Source organism: Sitophilus oryzae, unplaced genomic scaffold (assembly GCF_002938485.1).
Source record: "Sitophilus oryzae breed Bouriz unplaced genomic scaffold, Soryzae_2.0 scaffold_1442_pilon_pilon, whole genome shotgun sequence".
In the NCBI taxonomy this organism is placed as follows: Eukaryota; Metazoa; Arthropoda; class Insecta; order Coleoptera; family Curculionidae; genus Sitophilus; species Sitophilus oryzae.
In genome coordinates this window covers 396,229-414,142 of record NW_022146107.1, presented here as the reverse complement: position 1 = coordinate 414,142, position 17,914 = coordinate 396,229, and the positions used below count along the sequence as shown (strand labels likewise).

Here is a 17,914-nt window from a genome sequence, read left to right as displayed (position 1 = left end):
TTTAGGGTTGCTGCGAGGTATCATAGGTTTTAAGAAAAAAAGATTATATGAACGTGGGGTCTACACTCTACTTACTTTCTGATATACAGGGTGTAAAAACTTTAAAAAATCGAATTTCTTGTAATATGTCGGAAACTACTTTAGACATTTTCTTCAATTTTGGTATATTGTCGTGTCCATTATACAAGGTGTGAATCTCCCTTACGTAAGGGAGATTCCATACGTAAAAATAAGACTTATTTTTTATATCAACATAGGTCTGATTCTGTTTTGTTTCGTAGCTTCACTACAGGCTTCATTTTTTTTTTTGATTTATTATAATTTTCTTCCAAGTGCTTTTAGCGATTTTAATGAACTTTTGAGGGTAAAAGTTACTATAAGTGTTTCATATTTTTAGCATTAAAAAAGTATCGACAGATTCACCAGGCGTGAATGAGTTATCACTGGAATATTTTTCTAAAAAAATATGTACGCCACTGATTTTTTTCTTTTGTTGGCAAATTTATGTAGAGCGTTAAATTAAGTGTTGATTAAAGTTGGCTCTTGATATATTATCGATTTCGGTCTCCTTGATGAGATAAACGCAATTTAATTAATTTTCCTTAATCCAATTCTAATAGCAACCATTAAAAAAACTTTAATGTTATTAACTTGCCAAAGTACTCAAAGTACTCATTGACTCCTCATCAAAAAATATAAAAAAAGTTCTTTTAAACATGGGTGCGGAAATGCATAATTTTAAAGTTACAGGATGTCAAAAGTTTTAAAAATAGGCCTTTTGTAATTATCTTAAATACCATTATTTTTCAAATTCGACGCTTTTAAATGGAAACACCCTTTTCTGTAGGAGATAGACAAAAACTAATATCGGTGTCTGGAGCTCAATTTTTGTCAAAAACATGATGGTGAAAACCGCATATCGATATCTGTGACCGTTTCGGAGTTACGGGGTGTTTTTCAAAAATATGCATTTTTAATAAATCGCTGTAACTTTTTTGCTATGGAATATGTTGTATTTTTATGAAAACATTTCCAAAGCACCTTTTTAAGTAGAATTTAATGGTTTAAGTATAATTTTTGTAAAATTAATAATTTGAGAATTATCAACAGAAAATTTGATTTTTTATATGGGATACCCTGTATATTTTTAGTTTATTGAAAAGAATTTAAAATTACCTTTCCAAAAATATAACACACTTGATATTTTGCTCGATTCCTCTTCGAGATATAGAGTATATAAAAATTTGCCCGCTTTAAATAAGTAGGCTTTGAACGGCACCGGCTATGATTTCAAAAAATTGACAAAAAATTCAAGCTGTGAGCATCAGTTAAAACTAAAATAATATTTGTTATGAGAGATGCAGAATTTTATAACAATTTAAAATATATTTAACCAACATCAACACATTTAAACTATATCTAATAACAATAAAAATAAATAGCAAACCAAGACATGAGATTTTGCTACAGGTGTTTGACATATCAACCGTCTTCTGTTATGGACAGACGGGGCAGTTTTTGAACATTTCTCGCGGAATTCATTAACTCAGTAGGGGTGAAAGGTACCCTCTCATAACTGCTAAATATTTCTAATTCTTGTCTAGATTATAGGGAATAGGAACCTTTATTCTTCAGCAAATATATCCATAGGATTAGATCCATGGGCACTAAGTCAGGCGGCCTCGACGGCCAACGGCTGGGATCTTGATTAGCTATTCAATTATTCTTGAAATTGGCTGCAAAAATTTGCTGATAACTTCAGCGTTCAGAGGCGGTGCGTCGTCATGCTGGAAAAATATATGTTTTCGAGTTCCATTAAGGGCATAACAGCAATAAGGGATCCAAAGCCTACTAGTTAAAAGTGGCGAACTTTTAAAAATTCTGTATTTCGAAGGGGATTATAACAAAATATTAGGTGTGCTATATTTTTGGAAAGGTAATTTTAAATTCTTTACAGTTAATTAAAAATATAAGCGGTGTACCAAATAAAAAATCAATTTTTCTGTTGATAACTCTTAAATTATTAATTTTATAAAAATTATACTTAAACCATTAAATTCTACGTAAAAAGGTGCTTTGGAAATGTTTTCATAGAAATACAAAATTTTCCATAGCAAAAAAGTTACAGCGATTTGTTAAAAATGTACATTTTTGAAAAACACCCCGTAACTCCGAAACGGCAACAGATATTGATGAGCGGTTTTCACCATCATGTTTTTGATGAAAATTGAGCTCCAGACACCGATATTAGTTTTCATCTATCTCCTATAGAAAAGGGTGTTTCCATTTAAAAGCGTCGAATTTGACCCACCGTGTACATTAGTGTTATAAAGTTTAATAATATACAGGGCCGGACAATAGTGCGTTGGGCCTCTGTAGCCCCTAGAATAAAACACTTGGAAATTTTGTTTTGTTTAAGTTCTAACCTAAAGTATGTACCAGGATGTATTTTAGAAAAATATTTTAACTTCTGTGGGTGGCTCAAAAAAATATGTGTGGGAGTCGGGATGATTTTTTTAAAATGGAACACCCTGTATATTATTACATTTTTGGCTTCCTTTCAGATCACTTTACATAAACCTAAGATATGAGTAGATATATTTCGATAGTTTCTGAGATATTAATAAATAAATAAAAAATATATATTTTTCAGCCTTTCTTAAAAAATTATTAAAAATACAAGAACTGTCTTGAAATCAAAACTGTATTTGGTGTTTACTTTAGATGGTCTATACTTAGCTGTAAATATCATGATATTAAATCATACAGGATGTTCAGAATTCTACGCCAAACTTTCTAAAATATAAAATAAATTTTCTTCGTTTCTTTTTAAATGGAACAACCTGTATATTATTTTTTTAGTAAATGGAGAATTAAAAAATAAACATTTTTTGTATTTAGAGTATTTCAAAATGTTTAACGGTTTCGCTGATATTCGTGGTTTTATATTTCATATGGCATTTTCCATAGTAAACTTTTATCAAAGCCACCCAATGATTTTTCTCTCGTATTTTACCCTTGAAAGAGCCATATGAAATAAAACCGCGAGTATCTGCAAAGCCGTTAAAAATTTTGAAATACTCTAAATGCAAAAAATGTTCATTTTTTAATTCTCTATCTATTAAAAGAATAATATACAGGGTGTTCCATTTAAAATAACGAAGAAAAAATATTTTGTATTTTAAAACGACTCATTTGATTGGGCATAAATGAAATCCTAACAAAGTTATATTTAATCTAAAGAAAAAACTGTATTATATTTATAGAAAAAAAAGGTCGCACTCTCTAAAATTGTTTCATACTTTCACAATACAAAACCACTATTAATTATAAAAAAAAATAAAAAAAGTTTGGAGGCGCCGGGTATCGATCCCGGTACCTCTCGCATGCTAAGCGAGCGCTCTACCATCTGAGCTACGCCCCCCGATGGTAAACCTAAAATTGTTTCATACTTTCGCAATGCAAAACCACTATTAATTATTAAAAAAATTAAATAAAAAAAGTTTGGAGGCGCCGGGTATCGATTCCGGTACCTCTCGCATGCTAAGCGAGCGCTCTACCATCTGAGCTACGCCCCCCGATAGTAAACTTAAAATAGTTTCGAACTTTCACAAGACAAAACAACAATGAATTATAAAAAATAAAATAAAAAAAGTTTGGAGGCGCCGGGTATCGATCCCGGTACCTCTCGCATGCTAAGCGAGCGCTCTACCATCTGAGCTACGCCCCCCGATGGTAAACCTAAAATTGTTTCATACTTTCGCAATGCAAAACCACTATTAATTATTAAAAAAATTAAATAAAAAAAGTTTGGAGGCGCCGGGTATCGATTCCGGTACCTCTCGCATGCTAAGCGAGCGCTCTACCATCTGAGCTACGCCCCCGATAGTAAACTTAAAATAGTTTCGAACTTTCACAAGACAAAACAACAATGAATTATAAAAATAAAAAAAAAAGTTTGAGGCGCCGGGTATCGATCCCGGTACCTCTCGCATGCTAAGCGAGCGCTCTACCATCTGAGCTACGCCCCCGATGGTAAACCTAAAATTGTTTCATACTTTCGCAATGCAAAACCACTATTAATTATTAAAAAATTAAATAAAAAAGTTTGGAGGCGCCGGGTATCGATCCCGGTACCTCTCGCATGCTAAGCGAGCGCTCTACCATCTGAGCTACGCCCCCGATAGTAAACTTAAAATAGTTTCGAACTTTCACAAGACAAAACAACAATGAATTATAAAAAATAAAATAAAAAAAGTTTGGAGGCGCCGGGTATCGATCCCGGTACCTCTCGCATGCTAAGCGAGCGCTCTACCATCTGAGCTACGCCCCCCGATGGTAAACCTAAAATTGGTTCATACTTTCGCAATGCAAAACCACTATTAATTATTAAAAAAAATTAAATAAAAAAGTTTGGAGGCGCCGGGTATCGATCCCGGTACCTCTCGCATGCTAAGCGAGCGCTCTACCATCTGAGCTACGCCCCCGATAGTAAACTTAAAATAGTTTCGAACTTTCACAAGACAAAACAACAATGAATTATAAAAATAAAATAAAAAAAGTTTGAGGCGCCGGGTATCGATCCCGGTACCTCTCGCATGCTAAGCGAGCGCTCTACCATCTGAGCTACGCCCCCGATGGTAAACCTAAAATTGGTTCATACTTTCGCAATGCAAAACCACTATTAATTATTAAAAAATTAAATAAAAAAGTTTGGAGGCGCCGGGTATCGATCCCGGTACCCTCTCGCATGCTAAGCGAGCGCTCTACCATCTGAGCTACGCCCCCGATGGTAAACCTAAAATTGGTTCATACTTTCGCAATGCAAAACCACTATTAATTATTAAAAAAAAATTAAATAAAAAAGTTTGGAGGCGCCGGGTATCGATCCCGGTACCTCTCGCATGCTAAGCGAGCGCTCTACCATCTGAGCTACGCCCCCCGATGGTAAACCTAAAATTGGTTCATACTTTCGCAATGCAAAACCACTATTAATTATTAAAAAAATTAAATAAAAAAAGTTTGGAGGCGCCGGGTATCGATCCCGGTACCTCTCGCATGCTAAGCGAGCGCTCTACCATCTGAGCTACGCCCCCCGATGGTAAACCTAAAATTGGTTCATACTTTCGCAATGCAAAACCACTATTAATTATTAAAAAAATTAAATAAAAAAAGTTTGGAGGCGCCGGGTATCGATCCCGGTACCTCTCGCATGCTAAGCGAGCGCTCTACCATCTGAGCTACGCCCCCTGTTATACATAAACGCAAAGTCCAATTATAAACGTATTTAAAACAAACCATATTACAACTTAACATTCAGCAATTGAATAACTGGGGCGTGGTAGTCCAGTACAGAATATGTTGCCGTATAATTGCCGCTTTCTTCGATATATTTTTAGGTCAAGTGATTTATGTAAATCAAAACAAAATCTTAACCTTTCAAATTAGAATGCTTTATAAAATTCAGCTATGATGTATTAAAAATATTCGAATTACTCCCACTATAATAATAGACACTGTTACAATTTTGTAAACTTGTAAAACGGATATTTTTAGACACTAATGGGTATAGTAAAAATAAATAATACGAGTAATACATCGACTTGGTATAATTATTAATATTTGTAATATTTGGTAATTCCTATATGGGGTATTCCTATGTGGTAATACAATTCCTTTTTAATTTACAGTTTTATATCCATTCCTTTTTTAATAAGAAATTAGGCAATGATTGACGGGCTGCATGATTATGAGATGTGTAAAGTTTGATTTTCATGCATCCGTTGTCCGACGATACAATGATACGATATTAATTTTATTGGTTGAATTTAAAGACTTCGATTGGTTAACCGTTTCTAACCAATTGAAGTCTTTAGAAGTCAACCAATAAAATTAATATCGGACCATCGTATCAGCGGATAACGGACGCATGAAAATCAAGCTTAAGACACCTAAATCTTTACATATTTAGTAAAAATAGAAAAAAACTCACATTTCGACAGAGGATTGATTATCTTCAAATGCCATGAAGCGTTAGCCATATCGTAAAATACAACAACCCCATCGTGGTACCTTACAAATAACAATAGATGACTTTTTACAAGTAAAATAATATGGAGAACATCATCGATTGTCATTTCCAAAACAGGGAGAGTATAGGTATGTAAGTAATTTTATTTAAAATTTGTTCATTCGAAAATGTCATATGTCATATGTCAATTCCTTCAATAAATCTGACCTTACTTTTATCTATTACTAGAATCCGAGAACCAACTAATTACTGAGTGTTTCTTTAAAAAAAAACACAACTTTTTAGATATACCGGATACCTCAAAAGTGGCCCATCCCTATAACTTTTTTATGTTTTCAGATAAAAAACGAGATTTGGTATGGTAGTATATTATATAAATTAGGATTGATTGATGTATTCAATTGTTTTTGGTCACTTCCTGTTTACCGGAAATAATTACAACTTTTGATTTTTAAATGTCACCCTCGGTATATTTTTACTTTATTCGATAGAAAATGACACTCTGAATAGAACTACATATCATATGTCAACTTTTGACATTTTTGTATCGTATTTAAAAAATCGTATATTAAATTTCAGTCTAGAGTGCAATGGCTGTGTTAAAAACACTAATAATAATAATTTTAATCAAGGAGCCGTGGAAAATAGAATTGATCCTCTAATGTCTTTAGTGTCTTGTCGTGGCCGGTTAAAAGATGCCCAAATTCTGCCGAAATCGTATTTTTAATCATATATCTCAATTTTTTCAAATGGAACAAGGGTGGCTCATTAGCATATTTGGAGAATGACACTCTGAATAGAATAACATCATATGTCAACTTTTAACATTTTCAATGTTAGTAGTTATTAAAATTGTTAAAAAATATTAAATTGTAATAAAGATAATTGATAAGGTACAACAATTATTTAATAACACAAAAATCAGATACTGTGATTATGCGCATGCTGCACAACCAACTATTTTACAGCCTTTTTTGATAAATCGTAATAATGTCACTGTTAATTTAAATTCTGTCACAAAAATGTTTCTTCTAGAGTTACTACCTAAACCAAACCAATTGTACAGAATAAATATTAAATAATAAAAAATACGCTCAGTAGAAACAAACAAATCCACAAAATTTCAAATCAAATTCAAACGTTCCAAATGAAACGTCAAACAGAACTGTCAAAGATGGAGACCTATGATGTCGATTCCGTCCACCATGTATGAATATATGAATAGTATAATACCATTAGTACCGTATGATCGTAAAAAAACGGCGTCCAATCGGCTTGGAAATGAACATCGATGACATTCCACATATAATTTTACATATAAAATGACAGCGATCTTCATTTCATAGCAGGGCCTATTTTTCATCCGGTCGGGCCGTAAGGCCCAAGCAAAAATTCGGGCCCTCTTTTCCAATAAAAATAAAAAATTCTCTTGTTAGTTTGGGTTAAAAAAATAAAACAATTATTTTTATTTTTATTTTTTAATAATTTTAAAAAATAAATAAACATTATTATATTCAGCAAAATAAATAATGAAAAAAAAACAAAAATTATATCAATCTAAAGCTTATTTTATTTAATTCTATTTTCATTATCAGAGGTAACTGTTTTTTTCTCTGCTATGTAAATTTAGATTTTAAATTATGAACATTTTAAAACCTTTAACGGGCGCCCCAGACCACCGGGCTCAAGGCCCGGGCCTTATGGGCCTTATGGTAAAATAGGCCCCGTTTCATAGCCATCGCTGACGCCGTTTTTTTCTCGATCATATTGTACTATGTATTATACTCTTTCCTTAATCTTTTTATTCAATGTGCCAATCATCATGTATTATACCGGGTGCGTCTCGAAAGTGGCTCACCCATATAACTTTTTTATTTTTTCAGATATATAAACGAGATTTGGTATATTAGTATATATGGCATAAATTAGGATTGATTGACGTATTCAATTGTTTTTGGTCATTTCCTGTTTCACCGGAAATAACTACAACTTTTGATTTTTAAATGGCACCCTCGGTAATTTTTTACTTTATTCGATAGAAAATGACATTCTGAATAGAATGACTTATCATATGTCAACTTTTGACATTTTTGCTTAAAACAAAATTGAATTTTAAATTTCAATCTAGAGTGCCATAGCTGTGTTAAAAACACTAATTTTAATCAAGGAGCCTTGGAAAACTAGATATGATCGTCTAATGTTATTCGTGCCCAAATGGTATTTTTAATCATATCTCAATTTTTTCAAATGGAGCGAGGGTGGCTCATTAGCATATTTGGAAAAAGCATTTTTCTACGAATAATTTGGTACCGCACACTTGGTATTTCGAGTCAAATTGTCGTTAAGCCAAAAAAATGCCAAAAGTTGATATATGATATGTCATTCTATTCAGAGTGTCATTTTCTATACCGAATAAAACAACAAAACACCGAGGGTACCGTTTAAAAATCAAAAGTTGTAGTCATTTCCGGTGAAAGTGGAAGTGACAGAAAACAACTGAATACGTAGGAAATCAGTCCTAATTTATGTCATATATATTAATATACCAAATCTAGATTTTTATTTGAAAAAATAAAAAAGTTATATGGGTGAGCCACTTTTGAGACGCACCCGGTATATTATTAATTTATGTTAATTATATATTATTTATAAATTTTGTACTACCAATGCAATTATTGAAATAAGTTGCTCTGGTTTTGAAATTTATTTGAAAAAATAAAAAAGTTATATGGGTGAGCCACTTTTGAGACGCACCCGGTATATTATTAATTTATGTTAATTATATATTATTTATAAATTTTGTACTACGAATGCAATTATTGAAATAATCTGGTTTTGAAAAAGTCTGTAATTTTGATTCACATTATTATTTTATAACTTTCAAAATCAAAAATTTAAATTTTTTCTATTCCGTTGCATAAAAAATAACGATGTTATTGTTTAATGTATCGATATACTGACACAGTGATGTTTCTTATTACAAATTTTGCATACCCAACTCCAGTTATATTACTATGACTATGATTTCATAATAGTACATTATTGATAAGTTTTTTTTTTAGAAATATACTGCACTATAAACACAATTACATACCCATTAATCGCCACTACATTTACTTTAATTACAAAAACATGATTATATTATAAGCCTGAAAAATTACGTGTTAATTTTAAATATTGCAATTCTTATAAATCATAAACAATAATTATAATATTAGTTGTATAGCAGATATTTCTGTAAACTGGGAATTAATAGGAGAAAATCAAGTGTCTAAAAAAGTATGGTTATAAAGAAGTACACATAATTAATTACTTATTTTTGGGCAGAAATACACCAATGTATCGTCCTCTTGCAGTAACCCTTAATCGTTCTACATAAGAGAAAGTGTTCTACAAGACAAAAAGTTAAGCTTCGTATATTTAAATTTCAGTAGTGAAAGAGCCGACGCGCATACAGAAGTCAAATATGATCCAATTATTTTTAAAGTATATAAAAATGCGTAGCATTACATCGGGTATCAACCTTGTTTTTAGTATAATAATGACGTAAATAAAACGTTGTTGGATATTAAGTAAATTGAGATATAAATTGTAAGTATTCTAAATCAAAATTTTAACCACTAATTTAAAGTTATATTTTATTAACCCTACATAATGGTGAATGGTGACATACACGTTTAACAAAGCCAAACATTTTACATGGTTTCCCATTTATGAGAAGAGATACAAAGGATGTGATTTTCACATCACTTATGTAAAAACCGTATCTTTGTATATCTAGGCATAAACGAGAAACCCTGTAAAACACACGAAAATGGAACACCCTGTACTATTAAAATATTGATTTAAAAAATAAATCCTCATTTTTAATTACCACCAAAAAATAAACAAAAAATTCGTATAGTTCTAAAACAACTTCAACGCTGGCTTAAAAATTTTGCACTTAAAATTTTGATTGGTTTCTTATCAGATCGGAGCCAATTGGCATAAGGGTTGTAGAGTTCCATGGCTGCGTTAAAAACACACAATTTAATCAAGGAGCTTTGGAAAAATAGATTTGATCGTCTAATGTTTTTCGTGTTTGGCTGGTTAAAAGATGCCCAAATCGTATTTTTAATCATATCTCAATTTTTTTAAACGAAACGAGGGTGGCTCATTAGCATATTTGGAAAAATCATTTTTTACGAATAATTTGGTACCACACACTTGGTATTTTGAGTCAAATTTTCTTAACATTTATGGCCACTCAAAATTAAAATTTAAAATGCTATTTTCTTTAATTGAGACTGTCAAAAGTTGACATATGCTGTGTTATTCTATTCGGAATGTCATTTTCTATCAAATGAAGTACAAAAATACCAAGAGTGTCATTTAAAAATCAAAAGTTGTAGTCATTTTCGGCGAAACAGGAAGTGACTGAGAAGAATTAAATACGTCAATCAATCCTAATTTATGTCAAGCTCTTGTTACGGTTAAGGTCCGATATTCGGTTAATATCGACATTACCCGGTTAATCTTGAGAATAACACACAACAAAACAACCAAAAACCTAACCTAACATTAACCACAACATTAACCTGTTAAAGTCCACATTAAGCTTGTTTCATATAGACGCGAATCGCGAATTGCGAAAAGCGATTCGCCAAAAAATATTCGCAAAATTTGGACCTATTTCATACAGTCGCGAATTTTTAGGGACATTTCATTTTTGCTCCACTGAAAGTTACCAAAAAAAAATCATAACCTGAGATAACTTAATTTGTTTTATACATATTTATTCGTGTTTACGTCTTTATTTTATATTTTATAGCATACAATATGAGTTTAAATTTGTTTAATAATTATGAATATCGATTATGATTATGGGATTGGAATAGAATAAGGTGTAAAATTGCCATTTACTTATTGTTAAAACGTAGAAGAGAATGGGTTTATAGCACAGGTTTATAGGTCATTTATGGGCCATTTGGGACATGTGAAATATTCAAATTTCGTAACCAACAAGGTGCTTGTCCCAGTTTAATTCAAGAAATAAGGAAGAAATATGAGAAAAAAATTAGGAATTTTCACAGATTGTCTGTATAGGAGTTTGATAACTTGGTTGAAGTTGAAAAATTGTCACCATATATACAAAAACATATTATGTACGAGAACCCATTTCAACTGGAGAAATGCTTTCAGTTACTTTGCGGCAGCGTCGTCAAAATAATCGATAACCGGATCACAACACCATTCTGCCCAAACGTGTACCTTAAAATCGCGCGAATATTCGCAAAAAGTTGAAAACACTTTAACTTTCCCGCCCCCCAAATTTTAAATCTTGCGAATCGCCAAAATCTTAAAATTTCTGACAGCGCCGCCATGATCAGTAAAATTGGACCAATGAGAGCAGTTTCGCAAAATCGCAATTCGCGATTCGCGTCTATATGAAACAAGCTTTAACCGGATATCGGACTTTAACCGTAACATACTCATACCAAATCTCGTTTTTTAATCTGAAAAAATAAAAAAGTTATAGGGAGTAAGCGAATTTTGAGACGCACCCGGTATACTTATTTCTATAAACAAGGTAAAAAATACCTATTTAACTTTTTAATATATTAGACAACCGGTTTAAATTAGGTTATCAAAACAATCAAATAATTTATGCAATAATGGAAAGAAAAATTATCTGTTATACAAGGTGAGTCATAAATAAGTACAAATATTTTCAGGGCTGGTAGATCTCGATAAAAGAAAAATATTTTCTCTTTTTTAGCCGTTTTTCAAATAAGTCCAAAATAACCCAGGTATTTATTGCTTAAATTTTGAGAACTACTGGAGCTTTTCTGGGTTTTCTTTCTTGTCAATTTATTTAATCTACTACCTATGTTGCCATATTATCAAAAAATGATTTTTAATTAAAAAGTAAAAACTCAAAATTTTTTCAAAAAATTCCAAATTTTCCAAAAAAAAATTTCGCCACGAAAACCCAAAATCGTGTTTCTGGGGTCAAAATATACTAAAATTAAAAAAAAATGCTCTTATTTAAGACTCACCCTGTATATACCAGTAATAATCTGATTAAAGTTAAAAATGTTTGCTCACTAGAATTTCTGCCATTTTATCAATAAACGAAACTGATGTTTATCGACATAAAGTCTTCAAACTTTGTTGTTTTGTACATTGGGAATTGGCACAATTACACTAGTTTTCTATTCTTTTGGGAGTAAGCCTGTAGGTAGCAAACAATTTATTAAGTTTAACAGGATATTCAACTTTATTATTTTTATTTTATATTACAATTTTTATTAGACAAACATTGTTTAGATATTTACTTCGCAACCCTCGAGATAAGCTGATTTAATTTTTAATATTAACAACATTTGACGATTTTTTTAACGCTAATAACTTAACATTTACTTAAAGACAACTAAACAAATTTGTCCAGAATTTTTTTTAAATCTAAATACGGTTCATATCAAATAAACTTTTAGTTACGTCATCGAGGGTGAGATTTTTAAATTAAGTGTTGCCAACCATGGACATATTCGGCGCCGTGCTGACTAAGTGGAAATTAAATTTCCCGCTGAGGATTCAGGTGGCAGCTCTGCTGTAAAAAATTTCAAGTTGCCGCATTTATTTATTTATTTCCTGACATTGTCATTCGTTTTGACATTTTAGTTTTTTATTATGAGTTTATGGTTAAAATAGTGTTGTGATACTATAAGCTTAAAAATGTTTACTAGCAGACCCTGCAGTCGAACATTGTCCTTTTTAGAACCTCTTTTAGTGCGAAGTGTACCAGATATAGCAGTAACTGTACCAGAAATAGCCGTAAAAAACTTTATTTGAATATTTCGAACGGGAAAGCGGTAGTAAGGGCCCTTTATGTTCCTTAAGTGATGTTAAGGAGGTGAGTTTTGTTGATGTAAATAATAACTGTTTATATATTTATAATTAATTTATTCTTGTTTCCTAAAATATTTTCATTAAAAGAAAATACATAAAAGTGGGCAACGCTGTGCCGGTCAAGCTTAATCACGTGACTAAAAGTCCATTTGGTATTAAATGTATAACATTCATTCAATATTGACCACAAAACAGACTACAATAATGCCAAAATTGTAAGACCGACTATAAAAAAATTAAAAACCTTTTCTCATTCCATACAATGTAAGTAAATTAATCGCAAATGTTTCTGTAGCTTTTAACAATGAGTGACTATTTGCTTCTATCAGTTTTATTTTTAAATAACAAATCATTATATGTAATAATACTTACATATTTCTTGTAAGACACGTTTAAAACATTTGGTTTGCTATAATAGGTAAAAGGTGATATGTAGTATATAATTGTTAATCCATATTTTTATATATAAAAAATTTTGTGTGCACTATGTGCGCATATTTGAAGTGAAACTTCTTCTTACTTCCGTCTGTTCGTCTGAGGACTCCATTCGGGCCCCTCTATCCACGTGCCGAGTTTGGTTCCAATCGACCTATAATTAAGAAATCATCAATTGCATCGGTTCGAAACGTCGAGGGCGTCATCATGTAGCCTGTCCCCAATTATGCCGAAATCGATCCACATTTTTCTTCAATATCAAATCCTTTGAAGATATGACGATGAAGATGTAAAGAAAACGTCGTATCCGGGTGGGACCGTACTAAGTTACCCACCAAATTTGGTCGCCATCTGACGACATCAATTTTTGGCGTTTCTTACGTCAAAACTGTCACAGGGACACGTGTCGTGCACGGTTGTGCACGACACGTGTCCCTGTGACAGTTTTGACGTAAGTTGGTGACGTTGTCCCTGTGACAAGTTGGCCTTGGTCCAATCTATCGAAATTCCAAGTTTCATTTAAATCGGACGATTTTTTCGCCATTGATGATGGGCTTTCATAGTGCGCGAAACGTCGTAAAAATATCATGAAAAGATAGGGCTCTTCAAAATTCAGCCATTTCTTTCCCATAATATTTCACATTGTCATAAGACAATTTTAAACATAGTAAGCGAAAAGAAACACAAAAAATGAAAATGTAGATATATATTTCAAATAAAGAAATAATAATATAATATAATTAAAATATTTTTTATACATACAAGTAATTTTTTAAATATTGAAATATGGTAATAGGTAATAAAGAACACACTTTACCATAAATCCACAGAAATTTATAGAACAATAACATATAAGATACAATGTCAAATGCTTGAAATTGTTTCAGCAAGTTCACCAACTCCCTTCGTTACCAAAGTTAGATGGAATTCTATTTTTAGTTTTAGTTTTTTAAAAGTGAAAAAGTTTTGTCTTATCTCTAGTAAAAAATAACAAAAAAACAACTTATTCTTAGAAACTTTGTCTAATAACACATTTAAAAAAATACTTCTATAAATATACAGGGTGGTCCGAATTGTATTCCGGAAACTTCGGCAGCATATTCTGCAGATAAAAATAAGTAAAAAAGTTCGTATAAATGTGTGTCCTAAAATGCTTAGTTTCGGAGATACAGAGTGTAGAGGTTTCATTTTTATTTCGATTTTTTCCAAATAATTTCTGAACTAACGTCAATATTTGGATGAAAATTGGTGTCTGGGAGTTTTGTGACACGAGAAATTTTATTTTGATGTCAATATGACTTCTATTTGTAGGGGGCGCCATCTACATGTGTTTTAACTGTTTTGAAGAGAACCTAATAACTTTTTGTCCGTACCTGTATAAAACTACTGAGTGAAAAAATATACATTTCCATGACTTTCTACTTCTATGTAAAAAATGTCTCTTGGTAAAAATCGCTACGGGCAACCGTTCTCAAGATATTTAGAATGGAAATAGTCAATACATGTCATTATTGACAAAAAATAAGCACACGTTGAGTATAGTTATTTGACTGAAATAATAACTTTTTATTTTTTTAAATTAATCATAAATTTTTTCTTCGAAAAAATGATGATAAAACAGTTTCTGTTCAACTTTAGGCACAAAACATTTAAATGTATGATTTCATTCTAATAACTATTTAATCAACATGTTTAATTTATGTCAATGATGACAGGTATTGATAATTTCGATTCCAAATATCTCGATAGCTTTTACTCGTAGCGATTTTTACCCAGAGACCTTTTTTACTTAAAATAAGTTAATGTATATTTTTATTTATTTACTTAGTAGTTTTATAAATGTATGGACAAAAAGTTTACACTTCAAATCAGTTAAAAAATATATAGGTGGCGCCCCCTACAAGTAGCAGTCATATTGACATGAAAATCAAATTTCTCGTGTCAAAGAACTCCCAGACACCAATTTTCATCCAAATATTGACGTTATTTCAAAAATTATTTGGAAAAAATCGAAACAAAACAACGAATACACTAGACAAGGATCAATATACATTTAATCAATTAACATCGTACTTTATGAGCTTGTAGATTGTATAGGAAAGGGAGTTAATCAGCGCAACCTTATACAGGGTGTTTCAAAAAGAATGTGCTGGGGGGAGATTCATCACGTAAAAATAATATTTTTCTTCATATCAACATAGGTCCGATTCTGCTTAGTTTCCTAGCTACAGGGTGTTAAATCTTAATATTTTTTCGATTTATTATACTTTTCTTCCATTGCTTTTAGCGATTTGAATGACATTTTAAGGATAAAAGTTACTATAAATGCGACATATTTTAAGGCTAAAAAGGTGTCGCCATATTTACCAGGGACGTGCATATGGGTTATCACTGGAATATTTTTCTAAAAAATGCAAATACGCCACTGACTTTTTTTTCTCTTGTTAGCGAAATAGTGTAAGCAGTTTAATGCCTCGTTTAATGCCGATTAAAAGTTGTCTCTTGATATTTTGTATTTATATATATTTTTTTATTTGAAATTGCTGTAGGTTGAACTAAGTAATAATAACTAATTCTAATAATATTTAATAATAAATCAGGTAAAATAAATAATTTATTAATTTCATTTTTATTTTAACTTTATTAATTGTGATTAATAAAATTCCGTTTATCTCATGAAGGAGGCCGAATTCGACAAAATATCAAGAGATAACTTTTAATTGGCATTAAACGGCCTACACAATTTTGATATCAAAAGAAAAAAGTCAGTGGCGAACATTATTTTTTTTTGAAAAATGTTCTAGTGATAACCCATATACACGTCCCTGATGAATTTATCGACACTTTTTTAGCATTAAAATATGTAGCACCTATAGTAACTTTTACCCTCAAAATTTCATTCAAATCACTAAAAGTACTTGGAAGAAAATTATAATAAATCGAAAAAATATTAAGACTTTAACACCCTGTAGCTACGAAATAAAGCAGAATCGGACCTATGTTGATTGTGGATATGAAAAATAAATCTTATTTTTACGTGAGGAATCTCCCCACGAGAGATGGCACATGTTTTTTGAAAAACACTGTTTGGCAGGGCTAAAGTTGAGAAAAGCATTTAACATCCGAGCTGTAGCCCTGCTAGAAAATGCATACGCATCAAACGTATAGTCTCACCACAAAAAAAAGTATAATTTTTACTCCTAATAAAATAATATACGTACTTTATTACTTTAACTAACCTTAACGTAACCGTAACTTTATTACTTATTTTAGTTTTCTACATTATCTCACTGCAAATCGACACATTTCTTACAACGATGCTTCTACAAGATCAACCTCTCCAGTCACTGATTTGTCATCAATGATGGCCGCAAATATCAGCTTAAGGTATAGTGCTTTTTCTGCATAGTAAATATCAATGGACAGATATAAATTAAGTTTTAAAACACTTTTAATTACCCTATGCTAAATGAAAACACAAGCTGAAAAGTTTGATCGTAAAAATATCATTTTCTTTACTAACAATATGTCATTGAGATAACGGAAAGCTTAAAATTTCGTTTTCCTATCCTGATTTTCGTTGAGAGATAAATTACCCTAACTGTCGGGGAGATAAATAGTGCCCATAATAGGATTGTTTGTGGATCTTCTATGATTTGAGTTGAAAAAAGTGAATAGAATAGTGTAGACATGTCGTAAAAAAGTAATTGTGCTTTACCATTTGTCAAACGGAAAATTAAACGATAATAAAATAAAAAAAGTAATGTAAATAATATAAAAGCGCATTTTCACGACTTGAAAAGTCTTGAAAAATCTATTGTTTTGTATAATTAAAAACAAACCGTAATATTAAAACATGTCGAAAATTTGTTAATTTAAATTGTTTCAATACCGGGTGCTTCTCAAAAGTTGTTCACATCTATAACTTTTTATTTTTTCAAATAAAAGAAACGAGATTGATTTGGGGTACTTCCTGTTTCACCGGAAACCTTTGAAGTACAACCTTTGATGTTTAAATGACAACCTCAGCATTTTTTTACTTTATTCGATAGAAAATGACACGCTCAACAGAATGGCATGGAAGTGGCTCGTTAGCATATTTGGAAAAAGCATTTTTTTACAAATAATTGGGTACCACACATTTGGCGTTTTGAGTCAAATTCTCGTTATGAACCACATGTTACAATTGAAGAGCTCGGGGGAAGAGGGTAACAAGCCACACATTTTTGTCCCGTCTCACGGTGGAGTATTAGCATGAAAAAGGTGATCGAAATTCGAAAAAGCAAATGTGTTTAAGATTTCCCGAAAAAAGATAAATGATAAGTTAAATCATGTCTGCCATGAATGGCGTTGCTATGGGTGTGTTTAGTTGCATTCATTTGTTTCAACGAAACGTCAAAGTTGTAACTTCTCACAGATAAAAGGTTTTAATTTTATGTTTAAATAATATTATTGTTTTGATTGAAAATGGCTCAGCAAGCTGCAGGTATGTATTCTACAAAAACATTATTTATTTTGATATTCTCTATACTAACGATTTTTTTTGCAACTAAAAGT

At 31.4% G+C, this 17,914-nt stretch overlaps 1 protein-coding gene and 8 non-coding genes across 14 annotated transcripts in view; all 9 read right to left on the bottom strand.

Annotated features, from left to right (window-relative positions):
• The window catches only part of LOC115877005 (liprin-alpha-1), a 374,919-nt gene that overhangs the window by 314,917 nt on the left and 42,088 nt on the right, over positions 1 to 17,914 (bottom strand). The window lies entirely within an intron of this gene.
• On the bottom strand, positions 3,352 to 3,424 carry Trnaa-agc. The gene has a single exon. It is a non-coding gene; the product is annotated as a tRNA-Ala (tRNA).
• On the bottom strand, positions 3,658 to 3,730 carry Trnaa-agc. The gene has a single exon. It is a non-coding gene; the product is annotated as a tRNA-Ala (tRNA).
• Positions 4,110 to 4,182, bottom strand: Trnaa-agc. The gene has a single exon. It is a non-coding gene; the product is annotated as a tRNA-Ala (tRNA).
• Positions 4,261 to 4,333, bottom strand: Trnaa-agc. The gene has a single exon. It is a non-coding gene; the product is annotated as a tRNA-Ala (tRNA).
• On the bottom strand, positions 4,415 to 4,487 carry Trnaa-agc. Its single transcript has one exon. It is a non-coding gene; the product is annotated as a tRNA-Ala (tRNA).
• On the bottom strand, positions 4,870 to 4,942 carry Trnaa-agc. The gene has a single exon. It is a non-coding gene; the product is annotated as a tRNA-Ala (tRNA).
• On the bottom strand, positions 5,024 to 5,096 carry Trnaa-agc. Its single transcript has one exon. It is a non-coding gene; the product is annotated as a tRNA-Ala (tRNA).
• Trnaa-agc lies at positions 5,178 to 5,250 on the bottom strand. The gene has a single exon. It is a non-coding gene; the product is annotated as a tRNA-Ala (tRNA).